Raw genomic sequence first — 12,298 nt, 5'->3', positions numbered from 1 at the left:
AAGGAATTATAACAAGAAAAAATATCAAGCCCTACATTTAAACATTTCTAAATATACTGTATAGGTACTGAATGGGTAAATCTTGGTTTAGCAGCTCTCATTATAAAAAAAGAACTGGGAGAATTCACTGAACCATCAATATAAACCAACTGTGTGATTCAACTCCCCCAAAAGCTACATTTGGGTACATAAATAAAATCACAGAGTTCCAATTAAAGCAAAATAAGAAAAGAAAACATAATCCTACTGCTAACAGCCTTTGTTAAAATAAATTCAATGTCACATAGTATTTTAACATGAATATCATGTTTTAAGAAAAAAAGACAAGTCAGATTGTATCTCAACTACAGTGACCTTGATGGCTTCAAAGCATGTCATTGGAGAAATGACTGAAGGATCTGAAGACTGGAAAACAAAAAGACACAGGAGAGTTGTGAATATTTGGGGATCTGTCATGTGATAAGGGCTTAGATGTGTGAGTTGCTTTAGTGGGAAAAACCGGGACTAACCATCAGGCTGAAGATTAAAGGAGGCCGATTTCCATATAATTTAAGTGAAAATCTTCTACTTAGTTTTGTCAACTTGATAGGCTATTATCATGAAAGGGATTTGTTGTCTCTCCCCCCCACCCCCCGCCCCGCCCCAGTCTCCATCCAACTGTGGATATAGAATGTGAAAGAAGTGAAAGTGTCCCAGTTCTGAGCCTAGACCACCCACAAAGGCTCTGCAGTTCTGGATGCTTTGACTTTCTCAGAGCCCTGCCATTATGAGACTAACAGGCTTGGGAAGTAGAGACTACATGGATGTGAGCCATTCTAGACCAGTGCAGCTGTTCTAGACCAGTCATTCCCAACTGACCCACAGGGCTAAGTGTGTACTAATGAGCAAGCTCAGTCAAGGTCAGCATAGCCTGGCCCTGTAGATTATTGAACAACAATAAATGCTTATTAATTAAACTTCTAAATCTTGGGTATTCACAATAGCTACTGACACAGTGACGACCTCTTGTCACCTTTCCAAGCAAATGGCAACAGAATCTCTACTCACCCCAGACTATTCCCTCAAAACTCCCTCCTTCAGAAATCTACAAATAAGAAGCAGGCCTCAGCCTCTATGCTCATGGATGCTACTAAAATCCAGGGTACACACAACAAGCTATCTCTGAAGGAAGCATCACTGGGGTGGGTCTATGGGTTCCCAGCTTACAAGACAAGGAGTGAAGTACTTGGCTACCCATGTTATGAGTACCCTTCATTGTGAAACCCTACTTTAGGTGGCTTGTTATAGAAGTCCCTATTCTCTCATTTCTTCCCTACAGGTATTTCCTTATAGAGTGTGATGGTGGGGATGTAGGGAGTTGATTGTGGTAGGGATGCTTTGTAACTCTTGTAAGATCCTGAAAAAAAGAATCTGGCCAATACTAAGTGGCTTTTTTCTGAATGCAGCATATCCAGCACTTGGACCTGATAACAATTCTGGAAAAAAAGAAAAAGTCCTACTTAACTCACTATATGAGAAGAATGTTCTAGCAAGTGTTTTATCAATGGAACAGTTCTTCTGAGTACTGAGAGATCCATTGCTAAACACAGTCAAGCAGGGGCTTATGAATCACCTTTCAGAGACATCAAAGATGGGATTTCTACATAAAATGTAAAGTCAGACATGATGACCTCTTAGATCCCTTCCAACTCTCAGCATTCTACAACTCCATGAGAAGCACTGCTGGCTAAAAGATAAATGGAATTTCAGGGCCATCAACTTTGCCATTGTGAACAGCTGAAATAATGCCCACAAATAACTGCCTCCCTCCAATTTCTTATTAGATGAGAAAAATAAACCCCAGGTGTTTAAACCTGTAGTCAAGTGTAGTCCCGTGCAGCAAATGCATCCCTAATCATGATGAGGAAAATAAGACATTTTTTGAGGGGTGGAGACCAGCAGCCTGACTCTGTACCTAGTTAATCAGTACATTTCTGTTAGCCTATAGTCTAGTCATTGCCCCTTCCTTAATTATCTGGTCTTGCAAGACCTATTTATCTAAATAATCACATTTTACAGAGGCCATAAACCATGAACAATATACAACCCCTGGAGGGGGTTATCAGTGCTGGCGCCAGGCCAGGCCTTTAGGTGTGGTCTCACGTCCCCCATGCCAACACATGGGGCTTTTTGCAAAGCCCGCGAAAGGTCTGGAAGTCTGATCCATATATGGAGGACAAAGAAAACAAAGGGTATAAAGAGAAAGCTTCCTCCATATTGGCTTACTCAAGATTTGGAGAACTGTACCCCTGAGTCACTATACTGGTACATTTGAAATATCTGAAAATAAATGGATTTATCCTGGACCTCCAAATAAGCCTGTGTATTTTCCAGTAGCCCAGTAAATTCTGTAACATAAAAATGGTTTCTTGACCAAAAAACATGCAGTCAAAGTTGCCTCCTGGAGGCACCGCTGCACGAGAGCAGGTGGGTGGGCCCACTCAACTGAGCTCCTGATGACGGGAAGGCGCGCCTCCAGTGATTTACTGGGTCCCAGTCCTCATCAGGCCCAGACAACCAGGGTTCCCGCTAGCGCTCCAGTGGACTCCAAAGAGGACAGGAAAGCCCTTTCTAGAACCAGACATCTGACTGGTGAGTTTTCCCCTGGGGGACCAGTTAGAGTTCAGGCCTGCCTTTAGGGGCAGAAGAAGTAGCTGATCACTACTTAGGCAAATTATTTGCCTCTGTTCAGGAATTTTCCATGAGTGGAAGTCAAAACTCAAACTGACTGGTGTGTGAATGTGAGTGTGAGAGCCTGCATGAAGAAAAAGCTACCTTGTGTTGTTCTGTGTCTCTGTTAACTGGGAGGGATTACATGGTTTAACTGCAAACATGGGAAGTAGTTCCTCTAAACCTGCTGCCTTAGAATGTATGGTAAAGAATTTTAAGAAGGGCCCAGACTGCTGCCTGCAATGCACATGTCTCTCCGCGAAATCTGGGGCCCCCAGCTTATGACTGAGGTTGAGAAAAAGAAATTCCAGGCCTAGGAAATACATTCTCCCAAAATAATCCATTGGGAAGAATGCTGAGATTTGGCGACAGTTGCGGGGGGGGGGGGGGGGGGAGGGGCAGTGCCTTGAACCAGGGACAGAAGGCATTGCTCTTGGTATAAACTTTAGTATTGTGCATGCCGGTATGATAGTGCTAGTTGATGTTTTATGTCTCTTTGTTGTTTAATTTGTTTAAAGATGGGGCAAGTCCCGCTTTGGGGGAATCCCAGTTGTATGTGGTGAGGCTGAACATGTGACAGAGATTGCAGGATGTCCCAGCAGCTGCCAAGAATCCTTATTCTTGGGGACTCATCTTGCTCTTTCTTTCAGGGTATTATCCCACCAGAAACTCTTAGCTAGTGAGATTTCAAGAATTTAACTGAGAGACAGCTTTGTGACATCTCAAGGGCCCTGAGGTGATGCAAAGATTTATTCTTTCTCCCTAAAAAGGAATATTTTTAAACTAAATTAGACCAATACAATATACTTGAAATTACATAAGGAAGTAAGCTATGCAGGCTGGGTTGGGTAACAAGATTAATGCTTCTAAGATAATGGGCGGTTCTTGAATGAGGATGGACCACATTCTGAGGGTGGTCCTGGTCCCGGGGGCATATGACTGCCAGCCAGATTAGCATGTCCTTTCCTTGAACAGAAAGGGCAATCATGGTTATTGGTCAAGAAAATGCTTTAGGTAATAATTGGCTTTAAAAATCTCAAAGTTGTTAAGATATCATACCTAATAAAATGGTAATATGCAAATTACCATCACTCTGCTACGCCCACGATTGGGCCGTTGGGAGGCTGGGGGCGGGACTCGGGGTGGCCGATTGGGCTGACTCACGAGTCTCCGCCCCCTGTTCCTCCTGCCGTCCCCAATGGCCGGCGCTTCAGGAGGACCCATGGGGCCAGCGCACCGGTGGCGGAACTCCGGGTGGCTGATTGCATGGCTGCCCGCACCAGTCTTCCACCAGCACCAGTTTTCCTCTGGCCACCCACCAATTGGAGTGCCTCCCGCCAGTGCGATAAGCCACCCAGAGTTCCTCCACCAACAGCGCTGGAGGAACTCAGGGTGGCCAATCCAGGAGGAGCTCCAATTGGCGGGTGGCCAGAGGAAACGGCAGTGGAGGAACTCGGGGTGGCCAATCGTGCTGGAGGCCAGAGGAAACGGCGCTCTGATCAGCGGGTGGCCAGAGGAAAACTGGTGCCAGCAGCCAGGTGAAGGAAGGTCTTTTGCACGAAACTTCGTGCAACGGGCTTCTAGTAATAAATAAATGTAAATAAAATGAAGAATTTGTGATAAAGCTTTTCAGTAATAATTATAAATATGCTAATAATAAAAGTCCAGTCACTCAAGAGGAGACTGACTGTGCTCTCTGTTGAAGGAAGGAGCCAGTCGCCCTTCTCCCTGTAAAAGTAGAGAAGCCACAGCAGTAACCTTAGATGGTATCTCTAAGGAAGAATGTAGCAGTTTAAATCCAAGCGGCTAAAGGCCTGGGAACAGTCTTCTGGGCCTGCTCCCTCCTCCCCCAGCCTTTCCTCCAGCCTCATATGCCTATAAACATCTAAATATTTAAAAATAACAAAACAAAAAAACTGAAACATTAGCTGCTAGACAAGTTTTAATTCACCTGCTCTTAGCTTTTATTACAGAAGGTCTCTTGTACTTTGTTAAAGGTATATTTTCTTGAAAGTAAGAGTGCATTTAAAGTGTGTTCATAAATGTTAATCTAAGAAATGCTGGCTGTTTACTTTTTTGGTAATCATTGAAAAATTAAGGTTTCTAAGAATGAAGAATTCTAATACATTAAAAAAAAAGAAAGAAAAGGTCTGTACAAGTTGCTGATGGTATGACAGAAAGAAAGAATATTAGAGTAGAAATCCTTAATGGAAGGACTGAGGCATCGTTATTATGCATTTTGAAGAAAAAAGAAAGTGGTTTCTAAAGGTGGTTATTTCTGTAAGTTGAAAAAATGTTTTTTAAAATTGTAAAAATGTCTGTGGAAGTTATAAGAAGTTCAAAAAAATTTAAACTTCTTATAACTTAAAAGGAAATTGATTAAATGATAGAGGTCAGTAAGCCAGGACAAGCAGAACAAGGAAACTGAGATATTAAAACAGCAGTTTGCAACCATCTAAAAAACTGTCTTCCATAAACCAATGACACTTAAGAGTCAACAATTTGCATGTTGCCTCCCTAAACAGAGGGTAAATAGCTTATGCCAAAGTACTCAGGGACACTGATAGGAGAAATCCAATTACTGTCATTTGCTGTCCACACCCAAAGACAAATGAAGTTGGGAAATAATCCTTATTTTGGTTAGTTCTTTTCTAGTAAAATAATTATGTTATATTAATAAAAAATTTAGTAAATAAAAAGATCATCTTTTAATCATAGGAACTGAAGGTTGCTAGCCTATGTTCCTGTCTAATACACTTTAATATTTAATCTTTTGATAAAATCAAGTTTGACAATCCCTCAAGAGTTTGAATTTAAAAAAAAAAGACAACTTTCTCTTGATCTAGAATTGGTTTTAGATCATCCCAATAGGCTCTGAAATGCCTCAGATGTTTGTTTTCTCTCTCATGAAGGAAAATTTTATACTGAAGGTACATAGGAACCTTTGTCAAATACATTTATAACTAATGGTTATTGGTTATAATATTATAGAATGTTGCATTTTACAGAAAGGACAATGTTCCATGCCATCTGCATTATAATGAAATCCATAACCATGTCATTTTAAATTTCTTCTTGTCATTTGGAGACAGTTACTGTTTTGTTATAATGCATTTGGAAAAATATTACATCTTCTGAAGAGTCCATGGAAAGGACTGGCAAGGAAAATCAGAAGATCTTAAGGCAGGTTAGTATATTTTTCTCCCTTTGTTATACCTCCAGAATTTGGCAATTCTTAATGAATGAATCATGGCAATGCATTTCTTTGCAGAAATTCAATAAGACCGGTTTCAAATGGTGGTTTTATTGAACGAAAACTTTGACTGGAGTGTCATGTTTTAAAGAGTCCTGTCAGGACTCTGAAGACTTGAAGCCAATAAGAGTGCCATGGAGAAACCCTGGTATCTTACTGGGTACCCCTGAAAATGGATGGTGCTGGAGTGTCAGGCCCAAACCCTGCAATCGCTGGTGGTTGGTCAGAGTGAAAGGGGAGCAATGAGGGCACCTCTGCATCCCTGCGAAACCCACATGGACTCTAGGCCACAAGGAGCAGAAGTGCTGCTGAAGATGGGCCTTGAAGCCTAGGGTGCGGCCCCAGGTGGAGCTGCTGCAGGTGAGGAATTCACCTAACCCAGCAGATACTGCAGGCAGGCCTGATGGCAGCTGGATGGCTTGGCATCTCTGCCCTACAGGGTGCATTGAGGATCAATCATGAAATTCTGGCAAAGGCGGTCAGTTATCATTCTTGTGTTTATGCAATCAATCAGGCCAAATTGAATGCAATAGATAAATTGGTCTTAATTTTGCTCTTTAATAAACATAAGGGTGATTTTAAGGAGAAAAGTTCTATTTCAATAGGAGTTATTAGAACTGAAATGTTGGGAGATCCAAGATGGCAGCGTAGGTAAACATCTAAACTGCTGCCGTCCACAACAATTTCAAAACTACAACTAACAGACAAAATGTGTATCACCCAGAACCACGGGAAAGCTGGCTGAGTGGAAGCTCTACAACTAGACGGAAAGAGAAAAGAGCATTCAGGGCACAAATGCTGAAAAACTGAGGTACGGGAGCGTGCGGGGGATATGAGCTGGTGGCGGAGCCCGGTTGGCGGCAGGTATTGCTTTCTTCAATGCGAAGAGAGACAAGCTCCCGATCTCTCTGAAATCCAGTTTCTGGAGAGAAAAATGGCTGTCTGCCATCGGGTCGGAAAGTGAGGGTGGCTTGCGTGCAGAGCTGCGCTCAAGAATAATTGTTTGCTGTGCTGGGGCGCGAGACACGGGGATGCGGTCAAGATGGCGCACTGCCAGCCATCGCTGTTTGCCATGCCCTAGCCTAGTGACACCCTGAGACTCCACCCCTCACAATCTACAAACACACTCAAGCTCCAAGCAGCGGCTTTTGCATATGAATGGCCTTCTATATTGCAGTCAGTTTAACCTAGTAAACTTGCAACCCGGTACAGACAGCTCCAAAGCCTCCAAGCTCCAAGCAGGGAGGACAGGACTGTGGTTCTCACTGTAGCGCCTGTAGGGTGGCCTCAGACAGTAGCATAACTGCACTCCATTGGAGATCCAGAAGCCAGTGTACCTAGTGGTCAGTGTGAGACACCAGATTTCAACTCCTCAGATCCATAAGTGACACATTCGGGAGGCAGACTCAGTGAGCACCAAAGCCTCACTGAAACAAGGCCTGTACCATAAGCATGTCTCCAGTGCAGCAGTTGTTCCATTATAGACACAGCGGGTCCTCACAACCAATTGGCCTGGAGGTCAATTCCTCCTAGTGTACCAACAGCAATCAAGGCTTAACTACACCAAGACTTTGCACTCAGCCCACAAAGGGGTGTACCAAGAGCGACCACCTCGGGTGATTGGGGAAGCTGAGCTACTGGCCCCTGTAGGCCACCAACCACACAAAGCCATTCCATCAACAGAGGGAGGCAGCTAAAATGCGGAGACACAGAAGCATGTCACGAATAGGAGAGGTGGAGGAAAGTAAACTACTGGACGACACAGAGTTCAGAACCACATTTATAAGGTTACTCAAGAATATTCTAAAAACCGCTGAGAAACTTGAAGAGACCTCCGAGGAACTTAGTGAGACCTTCAAGGACCTTAATTAGAATGCTAAAAAAATGGAAAAGGACCAGTCAGAAATTAAGCATACACTGTCTGAAATAAAGAATATACAGAAACTCAACTATAGATCACCATACCCCAAGAGTCAAACCAAAGATCTAGAATATGAGGAAGCAAAAAACACCCAACCAGAGAGACAGAAAGAAAAAATAATCCAAAAGTGTGAGGATAGTGTAAGGAGCCTCTGGGAATGCTTTAAGTGCACCAACACCCAAATTTTTGGGGTGCCAGAAGAAGAGAGAGAGCAGGATATTGAAAGCCTATTGGAAGAAATAATGAGAGAAAACTTTCCTTATCTGGTGAAAGAAATAGACTTACAAGTCCAGGAAGTGCAGAGAATGCCCAATAAGAGGAATCCAAAGAGGACCACACCAAGACACATCATAATTAAAATGCCAAGGGCAAAAGACAAAGAGAGAATCTTACAAGCAGCAAGAGAAAAACAGTTAGTTACCTACAAGGGAGTACCCATACGACTATCAGCTGATTTCTCAACAGAAACTATGCAGGCCAGAAGGGAGTGGCAAGAAATATTCAAAGTAATGAACATCAAGAACCTACAACCAAGATTACTCTACCCAGCAAAGCTATCATTCAGAATTGAAGGTCAGATGAACAGCTTCACAGACAAGAAAAAGCTAAAGGAGTTCATCACCACCAAACCAGGATTACATGAAATGCTGAAGGGTATTCTTTAAGAAGAGAAAGAAGAAGAAAAAGGTAAAGGTAAAAATTATGAACAACAAAAAGACATCAAATACCTACCTACCAACAAGTGAATCTAAAAATCAAGTGAAGAAAAAATCTGAAGAACAGAAAGGACTGGTGAATATAATAGAATCAGGGAGATAGAAAGGGAGGAGACAGACTATTCTCTGAGGGGTGTGGGAAGAGATAGGACAAAAATCTTACACCTATGGATAAAGACAGTGGCAGGGGCTAAGGGCATGGGGTGGGGTGGGGAATCAGGTGGAGGGGAGCTATGGGTGGAAAAAAAAGAGGAACACCTGTAATAATCTGAACAATAAAGATTTATTATAAAAAAAAGAACTGAAATGTTTTCTTTCCCTTCCACCAGACCATTTGTTATAACTGTAGCTGTTCTAATTGCTCAATAATACTAAATTTTGTAACACAGTTTGTCTCCTCCGGGTCACAAGCCCATCCCCTTCCATGCCCAGACCTCATCGTCTCTCTGACAGAGAGCAAGGATCTCTTGGCTCTGAAAGAAAACTTTGTTCCTCCTCAGCATGGAAGTAGCCAGAGGAGCCCACCAATGCCCATTTTCCCTGAAAGGATTCAGAGCCAGGATCCTTAAGGGGATGTGTTAGGAATTTAGACAGACATGAGCAGAGCAAGGACAATGGGCCAACTGGAGAAGAAATAGATGGGACCCTGAGATGTGCTTCTCACCACTCCAACTGTTCTGAAGCCAGAAATGAAGAAATCTGTGTAGACTCCCTCTCCCTTCCTCTAAGAAAGCCAACAGGTTATAGAACAGCTAATAGAGAGAATCAGTAAGCCCTGAAGCCCCAGATGTTACTCCAGTCCAAATCTCTGGACTGCCATTACAATCCCTTGGGTAATGAAGATGAAAATGACTCAAGCTGCTGAACACCCTACTCCCTATCTTTGAGTCTTCTAGCGAATCCCCAAGGCTGAAAACCAGCTTGAGGATTAAGGAGGTGGGGGGGTAGGAATGATGAGAAAAAGAAGACTATTTTTTGCGGGGGGGGGGGGGGGGACCAGCAGCCTGACTCTGTACCTAGTTAATCAGTACATTTCTGTTAGCCTATAGTCTAGTCACTGCCCCTTCCTTAATTATCTGGTCTTGCAAGACCTATTTACCTAAATAATCACATTTTAAAGAGGTCATAAACCATGAATAATACACAATCCCCAGAGGGGGTTATCAGCGCTGGTGCCAGGCCAGGCCTTTAGGTGTGGTCTCATGTCCCCCATGCCAACACATGGGGCTTTTTGAAAAGCCCGAGAAAGGTCCGGAAGTCTGATCCATACATGGAGGACAAAGAAATCAAAGGGTATAAAGAGAAATCTTCCTCCATATTGGCTTACTCAGGATTTGGAGAACTGACCCCCTGAGTCACTGTACTAGTACATGTGAAACATCTGAAAATAAATGGCCTTATCCTGGACCTCCAAGTACGCCTGTGCATTTTTCGGTCACCTGGTAAATTCTGTAACAATCACACAATGGACACTATCAATGTTTGCCTCTGTGACACACTCCAACCCCTGTTTCAATTATAACTGCCTTTCTCCTTCCTGGTGAGGAATTCCTTCCACAGATATGTTAAGGAGATGATTGGGATTAGTCAAGACCTGCATAAATGGCAGCCATCTGAATTTTTAAGAGGACTATGCCCATTTTCTTTTCCCATATATATTCTATTTATTGTTTAACTCTCAGAGGACTTATATTTTCCCAAATACTTTGGGGGCATCTCACAGATTTTTTTTGTGTGACACTGATATTTATAAGATAGGTTTTATTTTTCTTGATTGGACCAATATGCTGTCGTTTGCTGACCTCTGAACTATAAGACAATCTTCATTTTCAAAAACTTGAGAAAAAAATGGGTCTACTTGGAAAAATAAAACAGACTATAATCACATCTGGTCTTTCCTGTGTCCCTGACTGACACATGGAAAAACAATGAACTGGGAAAAGGGCATACACATACATGACTCACCTTGGTCAATGTCCATTCTGGTTATAATTTCTTAGAGAGCAAAAATACTCTGGAATTTTTTGAGCACTTACTATCTGCCAGTGACTGTGGAAGGTATTTTAACATAAATGTTAATACACCAAGGTTCAAGACCTCAACTTAAGGTCCCGATATATCTTAATAATCACCTTCACTCTGAGGTAACCAGGATGAGGGGGATAGTTGTATAGCATGCAAACATCCTGTGACCCAGCCATAAATGAAGAAATTCTACCACTGAGTTTGTAATGTAAGCAGAAAGAAGATAATATTAAGGGAAGTGAAATTAGTAAGAGTGATTTATTATTTTTAAAATTCTAAGTTCAGTATTATCTTCAATATGTATTTTTCAACTTAAGGCTTTTAACTCATTTTTGCTTATCTATGCAATAAAACTTATCAGAACATCTAGGTTTCATTTACTAACTAGAGGCCCGATGCACGAAATTTGTACACTGGGGGGGGGGGGGGAGGGTCTCTCTCAGCCCGGCCTGCGCCCTCTCACAGTCTGGAACCTCTCACTCCTTACCGCCCACCTGCTCACTGCTCCTTACTGCTCAGCTCGCTGCTCCTTAGTGCTGCTGCTGAGGTGGGAGAGGATCCTGCCACCACCACTGCGCTCACCAGCCATGAGCCCGGCTTCTGGCTGAGCGGCACTCCCCCTGTGGGAGCCCACTGACCACCAGGGGTCAGCTCCTGTGTTGAGCATCTGCCCCCTGGTGGTCAGTGTGCATCATAGCAACTGGTCATTCCACTGATCATTTGGCCATTCGGTCGATTTGCATATTAGGGTTTTATTATATAGGATAATATTAATGTTTGAAAGGGTATTTCTCCTCTTCTCATATGAAAGTTTTTCACTGTGTCCATGCACATACAGGTGGGGCTTTTTTGGGGGATGGGGATCTAGCTTAACCAAAACCTGCCTTAATTTGAAAATGTGAGAGTAGCTTAAAGGTTAGAGCACTGTTCATTTAAAAGCTGAGATACCTATTCAAACTGCAAGAAGACAAAAGTGCACTCTTGTTTTCATTATTTACCATAAAGAAGCTATTGTAACCGTGTCCACTAGTTTACAACTATCACTGAAAGACAGAGGCAAAATCCAACGAGGCCTCTGGCAGCTGTATTTTCAGCCTACAGCAAGCTGTATTTTCCAAAATCGTCACTGCAGTGAACTTCCAGAACTCTATCTACTCTTCCCCAACAAGAATCAATTTCCTCCCCTCCTTTTCCCTTGAACTTCATAAAGATTCCTAGCTGCTTCAACAAAGAAAATACAGCATAAATGAGCTCACAGGACTTCCAAGGCTGGATCACAAAAGGTGATACTCTTCTACCTGGTCTTCTCTCTTGTCTTAGGACACTGACCTTTAAAATCAGCCACTATGCTATGAAGCCCAAACCAGCCCACACAGAGAGATGAAACAAAGAAGATCTGAGACCATCAACAATAAGAAATATGAGTGAATGGGCCTCCAGTGGATTCTAGCCTCCCATCTTTGGGCCACCCCAGCTGATGCACATTAAAGCATAGGTGAGCCCTTTTAGCCCTCCCCAAATAGCAGATTCATAAGCAAATAAACACTGTTATTGTTTCAACTCACTAATATTTGAGATTAGTAACTGGAATGCAAACTCAGGACTGAAAGCACCTACGAATGAATTTTACCTAAAACAAAATAAACTTTATGTTTTGCTCCCCATGTTGATCCC

At 42.7% G+C, this 12,298-nt stretch overlaps 1 protein-coding gene across 1 annotated transcript in view; it reads right to left on the bottom strand.

Moving 5' to 3' along the window:
• The window catches only part of XK (X-linked Kx blood group antigen, Kell and VPS13A binding protein), a 126,282-nt gene that overhangs the window by 108,227 nt on the left and 5,757 nt on the right, over positions 1-12,298 (bottom strand). The window lies entirely within an intron of this gene.

Source organism: Eptesicus fuscus, chromosome 1, assembly GCF_027574615.1.
Source record: "Eptesicus fuscus isolate TK198812 chromosome 1, DD_ASM_mEF_20220401, whole genome shotgun sequence".
NCBI classification, from domain to species: Eukaryota; Metazoa; Chordata; class Mammalia; order Chiroptera; family Vespertilionidae; genus Eptesicus; species Eptesicus fuscus.
Note: the sequence above shows the minus strand (reverse complement) of the source record. Positions and strands in the feature narration are given on the sequence as shown.